Source organism: Choloepus didactylus, chromosome 15, assembly GCF_015220235.1.
Source record: "Choloepus didactylus isolate mChoDid1 chromosome 15, mChoDid1.pri, whole genome shotgun sequence".
NCBI lineage: Eukaryota > Metazoa > Chordata > Mammalia > Pilosa > Megalonychidae > Choloepus > Choloepus didactylus.
In genome coordinates this window covers 60145530-60160806 of record NC_051321.1, presented here as the reverse complement: position 1 = coordinate 60160806, position 15277 = coordinate 60145530, and the positions used below count along the sequence as shown (strand labels likewise).

Below are 15277 nucleotides of genomic sequence, written 5' to 3'. Positions count from 1 at the left end.
ACTAATATTAAAATCAGAAATAATTTAATATTCAAATTTTTAAATACAAAGAGAAATATCAAAATGATTACATACAATTGCAGAATAAGTTGCCAGATTTTATTGAGATTCTATTTAAAGCAAGATGTTTACATATAAATATAGATACTTATCTACTCATGTTTATATACACATAAATGCATCTTTTCAGGAAATACTGGCTCTTATTTGAGAGGCAAAAGTTTACATCTATAAAAGTATCAGAAATTTATAGGAGAATGACAGGCTTGGACTTAAATCCCAGATCTGCTGCTTTCTCTGAAATGTTTAGCAGGCATACAACCACTTAACTATTATTTATTTTTCATCTGTAAAATACATTTAACACCTGTCTTACAATGTTGCCGTAGTCTGAGGTAATATATATGAAAGCACTTTGTACCCTGTAAAATTTTGTGATAGAATAAATGTGGTAGGAGTTCAGAGAATTATGTTGTCTGTTTGGGTAAATCTCAGCTCCCATGATATGTATACTCTCTATAAGCCCATTGTAAGTAATTGTTTTTGAAACCTTGAGCAGACAAAATAGATGCCATTTACAGCTTTTACCACTTTACCAGTGAATCACATAATTGGTGAGTTTTCTACACTCTCCAGTTTCCTTTACATATTTTTTCCAGCCAATATCCTACCTATAGTAATATCATTTCAGCCATTCTTACCAGCACTGTAACTCTCCTACGCCTTTTTCTGTCACATCTATCATGTCTTATCTTTAAACAGTCCCACTGTTTGTTTTCTGCACATTTACACCCCATCCATTATGATTGCCATTAGTCACATGGCTATTTAAATATAAATCAAGTAAAATTTAATTAAAATTCAGTTCTCAGTCACAGTAGCCACGTTTCAAGTGTCCAAGTAACTGTATGTGGAGCAGCACTGATGTATATGTTGTCCAGGCTTGCCCTGAAATTTTTGGCTCCTTCTGTTTGCCCTGGTGAGCTTCCATTTCCCAGAGCAGTTATTCCAAATTATCACTGTCTTCAACTTCCTCCTTTTCTCTTAGCAGCTGACCTTTCTCCTGCCTCACAGAGGAAATTGAGGTTACAAGCCGGAACCGCCTTACTTCCTGCTCTTATACCTATTTTTGCACCTTTCCTTACTTCCTTTTCTTTTGTCTCAGAGATGTATCCCTTTTTTCTACAACTAACTCAATTTTACAAATACATATTGAGCACTTGCTATGTCTCAAGTACTGTTATAGGCACTAAGGGTACTGCCATGAACAAAACAAAACAACTCTCTGCCTTCATATAGTGTACCTTATAGTGGGAATAGACAAACAATAAACAAAATACCTCTTTTAATGTGTTAGAAGACAGAAAGTGCTATAGAGAAAAATAAAACTAGAAAGAGGAAGCTCCAAAATAGGGGAAGGTGGTTTGCAACCTTAAGTAGGGTAAATGGGGAATGCCTTGCTAAGGTATCATTTGAGCAAGATGTGAACAAGGGAAGGGAATAAACCTAGGAGATAAGGATTGGCCTTCTTATTTTGCTGTTACCAGCAAAATGGAAAAGCCCTAGCTAGTGTGTTCAGAGAACAGCAAGGAAATTGCTGTGAGGAGATTAGTAGAAAATGAAGTCAGAAAGGCAATAAAGGACTATATCAAATAGGACTTTGTAGTCCATAATAATGACCTTGCCTTTTATTCTGAGTAAATTTGGAGTAGAAACCTTTGGAGGGTTTTCAGTAGAGTGGTATGACCACCACCACCACTGGAAAATTTTAAACATAATCCAGCTTTAACAATTATCAATTCATGGCCATATTACTTTATCTTACTGCCTCTCATATTATTTTAAAGCAAATCTCACACTTTATGTATCATCTCTAAATGTTTTTATGTGTATGTGTATATACATACTAACAAGCGTGTACATATCCATAAATATAAGAAAGATAAGAACATTTTAAATTGTAACTATTATACTAGAGGAAAAAAAGAATGCCCAATTCCAACTCTCATAAATGTCAAAAATATTTTAGAAATTCATTGAACTTGAGATCCAAGTAAGATAGATACATTGCATTTGGTTCATATATATCCTAAATTTCTTTTAATACGTAGGTTACCCTTTCATCCCCTCTTTTTCCTTTCTTATTAAAGAAACTGAATTATATGTCCTATGGATTTTTTTTAGTCTAGATTTGGCTGATAGCATTTAACATGTATCTCTATCCTTGGTATTTCCTGTAAAGTGAAATAAAGGCCAGGTTAGATTCACATTTGGTTTTCCTTTGTTTTATTTCTTCTGTCAAGACTACTTCGTATGCCTTTCTGTTAGGAGGTATAAAATACCTGGTGTCTGATTGTGTAATGTTAGCAACTGCTGATGTCTGATGCCTAGATCATGATGATACCCACATTCCATCATTTCTTCTTCATTGTCCATGAAAACAAAATTCCTTTAATCTACTATTTTGTAATTCAGTGGTACAATTCATATAGGAAAAGCAGGATAAATTCTTGATTCATCACCCCCTCCCATTTTCAAAATAGTTCACTAGCTTTGTCCAGTGGTCACAACTTTTGTGTTATGTTGTTTAATGTTACTGTCAGCCTCTTGATTAAGCATAGTTATGTTTAATCCAATGCAGTCTTTAGCCTTATTGTTGTTCAGATCTTTGGCTAGTGGGATTCTCCCTAAATTAGCTTCTGAATCCTATTATTAGTATGCTAATTAGTATGCCAAGATGTTCCTGGTTCATCTTGTACATTTTCTGCCCCAGACCTGAAATCATCCATTTTTCTAGGTAGTGGGAAATGATGTTTAGAAATCAAAATCTCTTGGACTATGGATGATAGTTGTTTCTGGGTCAGTCATTGTTTCTAAACCTCAGTGAACAGACTTAAGAGTTTTTTTTAATTTTTTTTGAAACAAAATACATTATAAATTTGTACTGATACTTCAATTCAAATGCAGGGCTGCTGAGTTTTTACTTAACCTCTTCTGCCTACGTCTCTATATGCATTCTCTCCTCAGCAACAGTAGTGATAGGAATAGAATATCACATGATTGCTCATTTACTTTATCCTACATTACATGACCACTAGTCTTAAAACAACACTGACATTACCACCACCATTATTGCTATAATTTCTGAAAACTGTAAATTTTTTGTTATAGTTCTTTTTATCCTAAGAATATATCCCATTAGGGATATATTCAGTCAATTTGCTCTATTTTAAAGTCTTTTGGACTAGTTCTCTGTGACTTGGGTTTTAAAAAGCTAATCCCTCTCCTTGTGCTCTATGTCACATCTTTACCGATAACTTGCTGCGTTCACCAAATCTTAAACCTATTCCTCTTTATTGTTTTTTTCCTCTATTACATAAATAGATTCAACTCTGCTTTCTAATAAAAGAAATAAAGATCCTCCTATCACACCCATTCTACTTGTTGCCTTTTCTTCTTTGCCTCATAATCAGACTTCTTATCAATATAATCTGTCCTTTAATTATCCGTATTTTCTTACCTCCCAATAACAACACAAATTATTGCAGCCTGGCTTCTGCCTTCCCTTCCACAAAATTGATGTTGCTATGGTTAATAATAATTTCTTAATTACCAAACAGATTTATTTGACTCTCCATGTCCATCCTGCTGAGCCTTTGCATTTGACATTGTGGATCACTGTCCTTCTGAAACTCTTCTATTGTTTCTATGACACCTCTCTCCAGGTTTTCCTTCCAACTCCTGATCAGTCCTCCTTGCTGGCTTTCATTTTTCTCTGTATAGTTTTAGGATGATCTTCCACAGTGTTCCCTTTTGATTCTCTTCTCATTTCACTATTCACCTAAGCAGTGTCATATATTTCCAGTGCTTTCACTGTCATTTAAAACTCTTATCTTCCAGAGTGGTATATGGGAACTCTGTATTTTATACATGATTTTTCTGTAAACCTACAATTTCTTTCAAAACAAAACAAAAAACACAAACAACCCTATCTTCTGAATCTGCAACTCTAGTCCACACTTCCTGCTGTACCATTGCTCATTTAACAACTATTTATTTAACATTTTCTATGTGCCAGGCACTGTTCAGACAAAAATTCCTATCCCCATGGGGCTTAAATTCTAAGGGACAAGATAAATAATATAAGTAAATTATAATAAGTAAATTATATAGTATGATAGATGGTTTAATAAGTATATGGCAAAAGGAAAAAATAAAGCAAGGTAAAAGAAATTAGGAAAGGAAGGATAGGTTAGAATATTGAATAGGGTGGTCAGCGTAGGTGTCATGAGAAGGTTAGACCCTTATATTCTACTGCATACTGTACTAAGACGTGAAAAATCAACACTCAGACTTTATATTTCCTACTGATTGTTCTATACCCTAATGGCATAACCACATCTGTCTCATTTTGTCACTCAAATCAACATCTGAGCATGCTTTAGGTCCCTCTTTTGCCTTTATTTATACCTCTCTTGCCTTTATTGGCCAGGAATTACTCATTCTGTCTGTTGAACAGTACTTAAATCCATCACATCCTCCCTATCTCTATTGTAAGGCTTTCTTCCTCACCTACTCCCCTGTCTTCCTTTCATCTAGACCAGTGTACCTACAGTTCTTCATGTTTGTCATACTGTTTCATCCATCTGTGCCTGCACATGCATTTCCCTCTACCTGGAAAGCCTTTTCTTAACTGCTGAAGCCTGGCAGATAACCTTGCATTTTTAAAGTCCCAACTCAAAAATCTAGGTACTCAAATCCAAACTCAAGTATCTCTGATACCTTCCCTGATACACTCAACCCTGGATCATCTTTTTCTTCCATTTTTTTGTCTCACTTCTTTATCTTCTGTAAAAGTCTTTTTGGTCTGTATCACACTGATTCATCTCTGTTCCTTGAGGTCAGTAACTGTCTTGCATGTATTGCTGTTCCTTGGCACAGTAATGGGAACATGGTGTACGTGATGAAATATATTCCTAATATATTTTACTTTTAAGAGAACCTCTTAGCCCCAATCTCAGAGACTATTTCAAACAAAATTTCAGCAAGCTAATTTGATTTCCTCTGCTATAGCATATGAGAAGCCAAAAGGAGAATTTAAAAAGTGATAAGGTTACAAAAAGAAACTAAAAAAGTTAAAACTCAAAATTTTGTCTGTCTTCAATGATTTGGGATGGATGCAAAATACTTCATAGGAGTCGGTGATTATAACTGCATCATAATGTAGTTATCATTGATGAAAAATCATTGATGAAAAATCTTAAATTGTTTTTGGTGTGGCATTTAATGAAGGAACTCTAGAAATATTTCAATCAATTAATAGAATGTTGGTAAATTTTATTTCTATAAATTATCTTAAAAACTCCTTTTTTGTAGATTGAAATGATAAGCATTTAACACGCTTCATTCAGTTTATGTTCTTCCCTTTTTTTCTAATTAGATTTTCTAGGTAAATTAAACCTATCCTTTTATTTTTTATTTTTTTTTTTTTATCATCATTTTATTGAGATATATTCACATACCACGCAGTCATACAAAACAAATTGTACTTTCGATTGTTTACAGTACCATTACATAGTTGTACATTCATCACCTAAATCAATCCCTGACACCTTCATTAGCACACACACAAAAATAACAAGAATAATAATTAGAGTGAAAAAGAGCAATTGAAGTAAAAAAGAACACTGGGTACCTTTGTCTGTTTGTTTCCTTCCCCTACTTTTCTACACATCCATCCATAAACTAGACAAAGTGGAGTTTGGTCCTTATGGCTTTCCCAATCCCACTGTCACCCCTCATAAGCTACATTTTTATACAACTGTCTTCGAGATTCATGGGTTCTGGGTTGTAGTTTAATAGTTTCAGGTATCCACCACCAGCTACCCCAATTCTTTAGAACCTAAAAAAGGTTGTCTAAAGTGTGCGTAAGAGTGCCCACCAGAGTGATCTCTCGGCTCGTTTTGGAATCTCTCTGCCACTGAAGCTTATTTCATTTCCTTTCACATCCCCCTTTTGGTCAAGAAGATGTTCTCCATCCCACGATGCCGGGTCTACATTCCTCCCCGGGAGTCATATTCCACGTTGCCAGGGAGATTCACTTCCCTGGGTGTCTGATCCCACGTAGGGGGGAGGGCAGTGATTTCACCTTTCAAGTTGGCTTAGCCAGAGAGAGAGGGCCACATCTGAGCAACAAAGAGGCATTCAGGAGGAGACTCTTAGGCACAAATACAGGGAGGCCTAGCCTCTCCTTTGCAGCAACCGTCTTCCCAAGGGTAAAACTTATGGTAGAGGGCTCAAGCCATCAAACCACCAGTCCCCTATGTCTGTGGTCATGTTAGCAACCATGGAGGTGGGGTAGGCGAATACCCCTGCATTCTCCACAGGCTCCTCAAGGGGGCACTACATCGTTTTTTTTTGTTTTTTTTTTTTTTTTTCCTTTTTTTTCTTTTTTATTTTTTTTTTTTTTTTAACTTTCCCTTCTTTTTTAAATCAACTGTATGAAAAAAAAAGTTAAAAGGAAAACAAACATACAATAAAAGAACATTTCAAAGAGACCATAGCAAGGGAGTAAGAAAAAGACAACTAACCTAAGATAACTGCTTAACTTCCAACATGTTCCTACTTTACCCCAAGAAAGTTACATACTATAGCAACATTTCAGTGAACTTGTTCCTACTACATCCATCAGAAATTAACAGACCATAGTCATTTCTGGGCATCCCCAGAACGTTAAATAGCTTATCTGTTCTTCTTGGATTATTGTTCCCCCTTCCTTAATTGCTCTCTACTGCTAGTTCCCCTACATTCTACATTATAAACCATTTGTTTTACATTTTTCAAAGTTCACATTAGTGGTAGCATATAATATTTCTCTTTTTGTGCCTGGCTTATTTCGCTCAGCATTATGTCTTCAAGGTTCATCCATGTTGTCATATGTTTCACCAGATCGTTCCTTCTTACTGCCGCGTAGTATTCCATCGTGTGTATATACCACATTTTATTTATCCACTCATCTGTTGAAGGACATTTGGGTTGTTTCCATCTCTTGGCAATTGTGAATAATGCTGCTATGAACATTGGCGTGCAGATATCTGTTCGTGTCACTGCTTTCCGATCTTCCGGGTATATCCCGAGAAGTGCAATCGCTGGATCGAATGGTAGCTCTATCTCTAGTTTTCTAAGGAACTGCCAGACTGACTTCCAGAGTGGCTGAACCATTATACAGTCCCACCAACAATGAATAAGAGTTCCAATTTCTCCACATCCCCTCCAGCATTTGTAGTTTCCTGTTTGTTTAATGGCAGCCATTCTAACCGGTGTTAGATGGTATCTCATTGTGGTCTTAATTTGCATCTCTCTAATAGCTAGGGAAGCTGAACATTTTTTCATGTGTTTCTTGGCCATTTGTATTTCCTCTTCAGAGAACTGTCTTTTCATATCTTTTGCCCATTTTATAATTGGGCTGTCTGTACTATTGTCATTGAGTTGTAGGATTTCTTTGTATATGCAAGATATCAGTCTTTTGTCAGATACATGGTTTCCAAAAATTTTTTTCCCATTGAGTTGGCTGCCTCTTTACCTTTTTGAGAAATTCCTTTGAGGTGCAGAAACTTCTAAGCTTGAGGAGTTCCCATTTATCTATTTTCTCTTTTGTTGCTTGTGCTTTGGGTGTAAAGTCTAGGAAGTGGCCTCCTAATACAAGGTCTTGAAGATGTTTTCCTACATTATCTTCTAGGAGTTTAATGGTACTTTCTTTTTAAACCTATCCTTTTAGGAACAGCAAAAATAATTTTTGGAAATCATTGTGAAGTACATTATACATACTGTCTTCATTAGCAGTGCTAAGTGACTAAGTGTTCTTATATCATATCTTGGAATTACAGTTTTAGCTCCCCCTTTTTCCTGAATAATTTAAGGCATTTTGCATGTATTTGCATTTCCTGTAAAGAACAGGTAGACTTGAATAGAGGTCATGATGATAAGACTAAGTGATTTGGCAGATCCAGGTCTGTCAAGTCATAGGACTTGCTAATCATTTTACTTTACACTAAATTATATATATTTTAAAAAATTCTTTAAAAAGGTTCACTCTAATCAGAATAGTCATTGACACAATTGTATGTATATTCTAGCTCAGTATTAGTTTATACCTAAGAATTATTTTTAGTAGAATACTTTCAAATACTGTGTAAGCATATACTTTTATTTCTTTATTTGTTGAGTTTTTGTTTTCCCACAGAGGGAAATGTTTTTTTAACTTTAGCTGTTGTGAAAGAATATTGTCAGTTGCTACTTTGGAAAACATTAAATACTTTCCAGGCTTTCCTGACTTTGTTCAGTTGTAAGTTTGAGGAAGCTGCAGTTTGTAAATTGTGGTTGGCAGATGCTGTAAGCAGGTGACTCAATAGGTTGGACACATGATGGCTCAACTGTATAAAACTGTGCTTGATAAATAGCTTAAAAGGAAAATTGCCTTCCAGACTTTTGAACTTCCATAAAAATTTCAAAACTATTATTAAGGTATCAAAAAGAATATTAATGTGTGGCTTTAAAAGGAAATACATTTTCCTTCATGTGGTTTTAAAAATTCTGCTAAATTGTTGTTCTGATTTTTATTTTGTGGTAATTCTGAGAGAAGGACCTTACACCAATGACACTTAGCAAATTGTAGTTAAAATGTGGAAATATAACAGGCCTGAATGAAGTTTATTCAAGGGAGTATTTGTTGAAAAGTTGGTTTTAGTTGGGAGAATTCCTGAGGTTCATAGTTTGATATTGAGATTGAGATTGATAATTGATAGATTGAAATGTGATATTTTAAGTACAGTAAAAACAGGCTAGTTTACTTCTTTAATTGGCAAGATTTATAGTCATTTTGTTGTGATTTGATGTAATAGGAAATGCATATTAATGTGTTATATGCCATTCCAAAATCCTTGAGGTTTTATTAAATTATTGGGTCTGTTTATGATATCCATTTCAATTTTTGGAATAACACATTCCTGTGAATTGATTATAATTTTGCAAACATCGTATTCTGTCTTTTAAAATGAGAGTAAAATAATTTAGTAAAATTGGGCTTCCTTTCACTTTATGTGACTTAACTAATATCATAAGTAAATTGTTGGAAACCCAACAGAGCTCACTCAGAATTTTGATTCTGCAAGCGAATGTACTGGAAAAAGGCTTTGTGGGAAGGGCGTTGACATTAAAGCCTTGCTCATCTGCCTTCTAGCTGTGTGATTTGGGGAAAATTACCTTGTCTTTGAGCATGTTTCCTTAACATGCTCAATGGGAGAATAATATCAAACCAACGGGTTTGTAAGGATTAAATGAATTTAGCATTTGTAAAAATCCTTCTCTTTTAACAAATAAAAATTTTTTGTTTACACTGATAAATAAATAACATTTACTCAAGTAGATCTGTTTAAAGGTTGGTAATAGGACAATTAGTGTAGAATATATTTAGGTTAGATTAAAACTTCTGGATACTACTCCTAGGATGAATGAAGAGTGGTAGTGCCAACAATCCAAAATATTTTATTTTTTGTTTTGTAGTGTTTATGGGATTGGTATATATAACTTAAATCATATTAACTTCATTTAGGGTAAGTTTGAGTTAAGTTGCAAAACCTGAATATTAAAAGTGCTTTTATGAGGGTGGTAATATATAAACATAACCTTTGCAAGAGTTAAGGCACTGACCCAGGACACTTTAAACCTTTAGCATAATATCTGAAATGCCATGTCAAGTTTTTAAAATGAATATAAAATGTGATTTATTTTCATGGTGTTTTCTAAATCATCTTTACTTTGAAAGCCAGTCATTTGCATATGTATCCTATATGTGTGTGTTTTCTAATTACTTTTCTTTCCCTTAGTTCACCATCAAATTCAAAATAAAATGTGTCTTTATACCAGTCTATGAATCATAGAAAAGAAATGTTTTCTCTAGTTCAGTGATATCTGAATTTTATGACTTAATATTTACCAAAAATTTATCACACAATTAAAATTTTATTTGAACAATTAGCAGTTTATAAGAAGTTCATTTTGATGATACCCAATGTAATCAATACAGTGTTGTATTAATAGAATTGCATTAAATAACTCATTTGCTTTGTACACATTTAACTCTTAGTTAATGGTTTTTTTTCTTATTTTTTTAGTGATTTTTATAAAAGGAGTTTGTATCATAATGAGGATGTCAAGGAGAATGCAAAGAGTGTTTTCAAGTATATCAATAGCAGTAAAATTCCTGAGCTAGCTAAACTTATATAGAATTTATTTATTGTATTTTATTATCAAATTGTATTACATTTATTACTGAAACTCTAAAAAATTGGCTTAGAAGTTTCTTCAGATGGAACTTGAATTTATAACAAAAAGGAAATTACTGTTAATATGAACAAATTTATGTGTTATTTGCATTTTTGAATTAGCTTGTCTTTTCAACCTTTAGCATAATACATGCTTATTACAAAAGAGAAAGGTTTCAGAAAATACATAAAAGTATAGGAAAGAAATGAGTTATCCCTAATTCAGCTAGAGAAACCACTGTTAATGGTATATATCTTTCACATATGCCCTTATACATAGGTTTTCTTGGTAATGAAACAAATCACTCTCTTCTTATTATACTGCAATTCTTTTTCCCTTTATGTATCATTAGCCTGTTTCCATGTCCATAAACATAGGTACATAATTGTTTTTAGTGGCTCTAGTTTATTCTATTTATACGAGTGTATAACGCAACTAAATTTCTTTTGCTATTGTAAAATACGTATAGAGTCCCTCCTGTACATGCATTATTTTGTTTTGTTTTTCTCGTTTGTTTCCATAGATTCCTGGACATTGCGTGAAAGGGTATGTATTAAAGATATATATATATATCTCGTAGATACAGACATATAGCTATGGCACCATAGATGCATGTACTTGAAAACCTCTTATTCAGAATCTCACAAAAATAGCAAAAGCTTTTCAGAAAAATGCTGTTGGAGTAAATCATTCTAAGCTCAGGCAAATTTTAAACAAGTACAACATACACAATAACAATTCTATAAAAATAATAGCAGACATTAAGAAGACATTATATTTCTAATAAATAAAGTTAGGTAATTTATTTTACCTTTTTTTTTACCTTTTGGGGAGATCTGATCAATAAGAACTAAGAGGAAGAAAATGGAATAGGTGGTCATTATGTATAGTATGGTGTTCATTTCTGTACTTACAATTCAGCTGCTCATAACGGGTAATTCAACAAAAAACATATGAACTAATATTACTTCTGCATTATACTGACATTCACCTGATTTCCAAGTGCTTATGTGCTACTTTGAGTTAAAGAAACAAACTGCCTTTTAAAAAAGTTATTCTCCCACCAATAGTGTTTGAGTATTTCTTAATTTTGTGCCTTGCCAACCCAGATTTCATAAATTTTTTACCTTTCCTACTCTGATCATCCAAAAAGGTGACATTCATTTAAATTCTGTGGTTCTTGTATAATGATGAAATAGACATTTTCCCCTGGATTCTTAGCCCTTGTTTCTGTGTGGATGGTACTCGTTATGATGCAGAAGAGCTTTTTGCATATAATAGGCAATATTTATTATAATGCAATAATTATTGTAATACTTTTCCCAGTTTGAAGCTATGGAATTTTTTTTTAGAAACATTTTTTGAATAATAGCTCATGTAATCACCTGACTTAGTAAATTTTATTACCTTACAGATTATTTAGTTAATAAAATCTAGGCAATAGAGAAAGATAAATAGGAAATAAGTGCCTCAAGATGTTTAGTAAAGGATAAAGACAGAAAATTATAATGCAGTGTTATATGTGCTTTTATAGAAGTACTATACTATAACAGTATGAAAGAACATAACAGATATAGCAGTTAACTCTCCAAAAATTAGTCTTTTGGAAAAAGTTTACTTAAGAAGTTGTCTTTTGGGCTTTCTTTTTTCTTCTTTCCTTTTGAATAATTTTCCCTGATTCCTTTAACATATACTATTTTAAAAAAAGAAATACAGAAACATTAAAAGCAGGAACATAATATTCACCAAGAGGCAACTACCATTAAAATTTTTAATGCATTTTTTATTGTGAACTTTAACATACATATATAACAGTGATAATTTTCAAAGTACAATTCATCAAATAGCTAGCAAGCAAATTGCAAAGAATGTCATGGGTCATAGTTCCACAATCTCAGCCACATCCATTACTGTAAAATGTAGCATACATAAAGAAAGGTGTTAACTTTTGGTGTACAGTTCAACAAGCACTTTTACAGGTAATTTAAAAAATTTTTATGGGTTACAGTTCTTTCCTTAGTATGCAATATAAGGTGTATACAGAAAGGTGAAGACTTTCAAAGCACAATTCAACAAGTAGCTATAGAGCAAATTTCAAAGGATATTATAGGTTACAGTTCCACCATGTCATTTACCTCCTTCCAGCTATTCCAACACCCCAGCATGTAAACAAATACATATATTTACAGAAAGTTTCAGTGTTCATAGACCTTTGTTAAATCTTGTCTTGTTTGTTGCTACTGCTTCCTCTCACTTAATCTCCTTTTTTATCTTCAGGGTGTCTAGGCAGTGAGCACCCTAACTTGTTCATTCTGAAAGGGGGTATAGACAGTATGGGGAAGGGGGTTGCATCTTATTGTTGTTCTTAAAGATGCTGTTGCCTCTGGGTTTTAAAACTTGTCTGGCATAGGAAGACTCTGGTGGATTTAAATTTCTGAGAGAGAAAACTTAGTGAGTGAATCTTTTGTAGAATCTGAGGTAGGGACCTAGGTATTTGGGGACTACTTTTGGTAAGGGCATTTGTTTTTCCCCCTTTTGGTCAAGTAGGCATTTTCAATCCCTTGCTGCCAGGGTCAGGCTCATTCCTGGGAGTCATGTTCCCCATTGCCCAGGAGATTCATTCCCCTGGGAGTCATGCCCCTCTTGTGGGGGATGAATTTATTTGCCAACCTGGGCTTAAGAGAGAGAAAGGCCACATCTGAGCAACAAATGAGGTTCTCTGGAGGTACCTCTTAGGCAGAATTATAGTATGTATATACCTCATTTTATTTATCCACTTGTCTGCTGAAGGACATTTGGATTGTTTCCTTCTCTTGGCAATTGTGAAAAATGCCTCTATGAACATCAGTGTGCAAATATCTCTTTGTGTCACTGCTTTCAGATCTTCTGGGTATATACTGAGAAGTGAAATTGCTGGATCATAGGGTAACTTGATATCTAGTTTTCTGAGGAACCACCAAACTGTCTTCCAGAGTGGCTATACCATTGTACAGTCCCACCAGCAATGAATAAGAGCTCTAATTTCTCCACATCCTCTCCAGCATTTGTAGTTTCCTGTTTGTTTAATGGCAGCCATTCTTATTGATGTGAGATATCACATTGTGGTTTTGATTTGCATCTCTAATTGCTAGTGAAGATGAACATTTTTTCATGTGTTTTTTAGTCATTTGTATTTCCTCTTTGGAGAAATGTCTTTTCATATCTTTTGCCCATTTTATAATTGGACTGTTTGTACTATTGTCATTGAGTTGTAGGATTTCTTTATATATGCAAGGTATCAGTCTCGTATTAGATACATGGTTTCCATATATTTTCTCCCATTGCATTGGCTGCCTCTACACCTTTTTGACAAATTCCTTTAAGATACAGAAGCTTTTGATTTTGAGGAATGCCCATTTATCTGTTTTTTTCTTTCATTGCTTGTGCTTTGAGTATAAGGTCTAAGAAGTAACCTCCTAATACTAAGTCTTGAAGATGTTTCCCTACATTATCATCTAGGACTTTTATGGTACTGTCTCTTATATTGAGGTCTTTGATCCATTTGAGTTAATTTTGTATAGGGTGTGAGGTAGGGGTCCTCTTTCATTCTTTTGGTTATGGATATCCAGTTCTCCCAGCCCCATTTGTTGAAGAGACTGTTCTTTATCAGTTCAGTGGATTTGGGGGCCTTATCAAAAATCAGTTAGCATAAGGTAATTTTGAGAATTAAATGCCATGATGAGTGTAAACATTTAGCACAATCAGTTACATAGTAAAGTCTCATGAATGAATTGTCCTGATTGAGGCTCTGATCTTGAAAATAATTTAGGAAGGCCATCATCCTAAATTTTTTTGGATTTGGAAAAATCAGAATGCCAAAATTAGCTAATAAAATACCTTAAAATATATTCAGTGGAAGTGAACAGTATTGTGTTAGTGTAGCCAAGGAAAATGAACTTTGGAATTCATTATTGGTAAACATATGTTTGCAAAATAATGAAAACAATATGGGAATATTGTTTTTTCAACCATATTTCAATCTTTATAAATTTGTGAAGTCGAGTCCAGAGAAATAACATGACTATAATTATACAGGAAATAAAAAATCTTTAGACTTTGAAATTTTAAAACTTTCTTTTTTATTTCCATAATTTCTTATGGTATAAATTTCTTTTAAATTAAACCTAATGAAAAAACCGTTTCCTATTTTATTAATGATATAAATAATGGCAAGTGATACCAAATAGATATTTCAAGAAGAGAGGATAAATATATTTGTATATATAATGATTGGTTGCTTACGGTGGCAATAAACTTGAAGATAGATTTTTGAGTATTACAGGGTTCTTTCATCTTAGTGATTAATATTCTGGGATCAAGCTATCAAGATTTGGCTATACCTATTCTCTGAAATGAATTATTAACCAATATAATTTTTCCAGTTTTATTTCTTTTTAATATATAGTTAAATTATGTTAGGAAAAAGGACCAATGTATTTTTTTAATATCCACATGCTTCATAAAATTGCTTATCTGAAACTAGGAGCCATGAGATGTGGTAAATGAAACAATTTGGAACGATTGGTGGTTTTTAAAATCAAGACCAATTTGAAAAGTGATGAGCATATTCTACATTTTTAAATAATGTATTAACAAGATGATTGTTAAGGCTATGAAGAGTATAGAAAAAGCAGTATGAAAGCAAATCTGTAAGAAGAATAAAAAAAGGTGGTAATCAAAGTCTTGTCTTCTAATTTTATGTGCTTGCATTCTGGAGCATAGGTCCCACCCCTAATTTCACTACTTACCTTAGGCTTGTTCTGACAATCAATGCCTTTGATTGTCTTGGCAAGAACTTTTTAAGGATTTGCAGGCCACTTGCAACAGGTCATTCCTTCTAGAGTTTGCTTGATTTATAAGAAAGATTTGTCATTGAACTCACTCTTTTCTCTTCTTATTTAAAAAATAAAGGTAA

General features: G+C 33.6%; 1 protein-coding gene across 8 annotated transcripts in view; it reads left to right on the top strand.

Moving 5' to 3' along the window:
• Positions 1-15277, top strand: part of JMJD1C (jumonji domain containing 1C) — a 424199-nt gene that overhangs the window by 341389 nt on the left and 67533 nt on the right. For 2 of the 8 annotated variants that reach the window (XM_037804080.1, XM_037804076.1), the window contains exon 3: positions 10847-10869. The exons of the other annotated variants lie outside the window; for them this stretch is intronic. The gene's annotated coding sequence lies outside the window, so the exon portion shown is untranslated. The remainder of the gene's footprint in view (positions 1-10846; positions 10870-15277) is intronic. 8 annotated transcript variants of the gene reach the window in all.